Below are 3,159 nucleotides of genomic sequence, written 5' to 3'. Positions count from 1 at the left end.
ATCGACACGTCCTGATTGCAAGCTATATCACAAAGCTATGGTAAATTCTAGGAACGTAACTAAAAGAAGCAAATCAATATGTCAAAAAGATATCTGTAATCCTCGTGTTTATTGCAGCATTATTTACAATAGCTATGAAATTAAAGCAACCTAAGTGTTCATCAACAGATGAGTGAATATAGAAAATGTTACTTTATACACACACATACAATGGATTATTAATCAGCCATAAGAAGGAAAGAAATGCTGCCAATTTGAACAACATGGATGAAACTGGGAAACATTATACTAAATGGAATAAAACAGAGAAAGATAGTGTATGATATCACTGATATGTAAAATCTGAAAAAAAGCCCATTTCATAGAAATAGAAATGGAGAATAGCATAACGGTGCCAAGGCTGCTCCTTTTACTTCTTTGTCAATAAGAAGCAAATGTGATCAATTTATATGATAGTCTTAAAAACAGAAAAGGATATTTCCCAAATCCCACTGAGGTTACTGCATACTGTAGACCTTATAGACATGACTTTGGTAATTCATTTTGGTCAGTCACCAGTTCTAGGGTGTTGGATAGCTTGCTAATTTATCTGCCCATCAATTTTCTCTTTTGTAAATGGAGTTGATGACAGTACCTATCTCGTAAGGTTGTTATTTGTATTAAATATCGTCATACTTATAAAGTGATTGGAAACAGACTGGCATATAATAAGCATTTATGACACTGTTTGAAATGTAATTAAAATATAATAACCAATTTGAAAGAACTAAATTTTAGTGAATTAATCCTAAATATAAACTCTGTATGAGTGCATATTCTCAATTTGAATTTTAGTATTTATTAAAATTAGCTCAGATATATTTGAGAATTATTTTATGCATGAGAAAAAAATAACACCAATTCATAAGGAAAAACTTATAAAGTTGCAGTTTTACTTTATTGGTTAAATAGATTATGTAACTTGATAAACTGATAGCAAGTAAATTATTTCATAATATAGGATATATTCTGTTCTAAAATTATAAGAATAGTAAATAATCCTGGAGATATATTAAGAAATATAAAATAGGTAAAGTAATAGGACTACATTACCTAAGTACCTATAATATTTATTATCTGTACAATAAAATAAAGGGGGTGCTGATTCATATTAACTGTCTTCTTTCAGGGACTGTAAATGGCACTGATTATAAATGCATAATGCTTTCATCTGCTAAGAGAAAAGCTGTAAACTAAACCATAAAAAAAGAGTTCTTACAACATAAACGTATATTATACTATACATATTTAAAGATCTCTTTTAGACATAATGAAACCTACATACCAATTTGTATGCCAATTTCAGGAATAATCAAAGGAGAATTTAGCAAAATTAACTGATTAAGATATACTTAGAGTTGTGTGTGTGTGTGTGTGTGTGTGTGCATGTGTTTTCCAGTTAACAAGAGTGGTAGGAGACTGTTATGTCTCCAAGGAATGTTCCACTCTTTCCCCAAGTCACTGACACCTTTTGTGTGTTTTTGTAATTTGATTATAAGATTAAAAAAAAAACACTTATAGAAAATGGCCAGGAAGGAATATGTCTTCCTTAAATTACCCTTGAAAATTTTTGACTAAAACATCCAGTGGCTGTAACTGTCTGGTTTATGGCCATTGGCAATTTCAACCACATTTATGCATGTCCAAATGATGAAATCTATGTCATACCTAACCTTGGCTGATAACAGTTTTAAAATCACATTGGCTGTAGGTATAATTGTAGAGCAAAGATGTTAAAATGTTGGGAGGAGAAAGTATGTCCAGGAGCCATGAAATTTCGTATCTAGGAAGCAGACTGCTAGCTGTGGTATGTTATACTATTTAATCTTTATTTTTTTACTGATTGAGAAGAGAGAGAGAGAGAGAGAGAGAGAGAGAGAGAGAGGGGAGGGAGGGAGGGAAGGAGGAAGAGGGAGACTGGGAAACCTAAGGTTATTTATACTACTCTTACAGTTAATCAGCAAGTGAATTAGAATTTAACCTCAGATGTTTTGGTTTCAAAGGCTGCTACTAATTCTATTTTACTAGATAATTTAGAAAAGCTTAAATTTAGGCTGTCTTAATACTGAAGATACAAAACCATATTTATCCTCTAATCTAGTGACGCATTAATTGAGAGAAAATAAATTAAACTTTTTTTTATTAAATGTATGCAATATGTAAGACACTATTGGGGAAGAAAATAAGGTGAATCAGATCTAATCTTGGAATTGGCAGAGGATGGACAGTGGAGGAGAGAGATGCTAACAGGCAATTACAGATATTCATAGTTTAAAATAGAAGACATCAATCATTATACTTGGGGTTTCTTAGATAGTAATATACCTAACCCCTGTGTGAAATGTTGGAACGGGAGCAAAATGTATTATCAGGAGGTTAAGACAAACAAGGATTAATTTTAATCTGTTTAAGTGAACTCAGGAAAGTTATATAACTTCCTTAATCTCATATTTTGACCTGTAATATTATCTACCCAGCATACTCATAGGGTTTTTTGCCATAAGCTTAATTGCATGCTCGGTATTGATGAAAATAAGATACAGTTAATAATTCCTAAAAGAAGATTGCCTAGGCTTACATGAAGGCCTCAATCTGATTCAATAAGGAAATTGACGATAATAGAGTAAAGGAGATAATATTCACCATTAAATGAAGAAGACATCCAATAAATAAATATGTAAATATCTAAAGTTAAAATTAAAAAAAATAGCAGAATAGGGGAATTTTTAAAAACAAACTTTTTTTTTTTTTTTAATTTTCCCTAAACATCGTTCCTCTGGTTCCTAAAATGATTTAGAAGTACTGATAACCCATTACTAATGAATAGCCTTAGTGCCCGGACTGTGGTCTCTAAATACCATTCCCACTAAAATGAACAGGTAAAGGCTGGTTCCAGATCTGGGAGAAGAAATACGAAAGAGAATCAGGGAAGTTTCAAAAGCTTCCAGTATCATGCAAAAGGATATAGGAGATAATTTAAAGGTGTTTTCGCTGTATTAATATGGAAAAATATACATTATTAAGTATAGCTACTGCAGTAGATCTAAATATCTTAAATACATTAAAAATCCATGAATTTATTAAAACCTCACTGGTTACCTTTGGATTACTAAAACACCA

Source organism: Lynx canadensis, chromosome C1 (genome assembly GCF_007474595.2).
Source record: "Lynx canadensis isolate LIC74 chromosome C1, mLynCan4.pri.v2, whole genome shotgun sequence".
Lineage (NCBI taxonomy): Eukaryota > Metazoa > Chordata > Mammalia > Carnivora > Felidae > Lynx > Lynx canadensis.
This window is presented reverse-complemented; position numbering follows the sequence as displayed.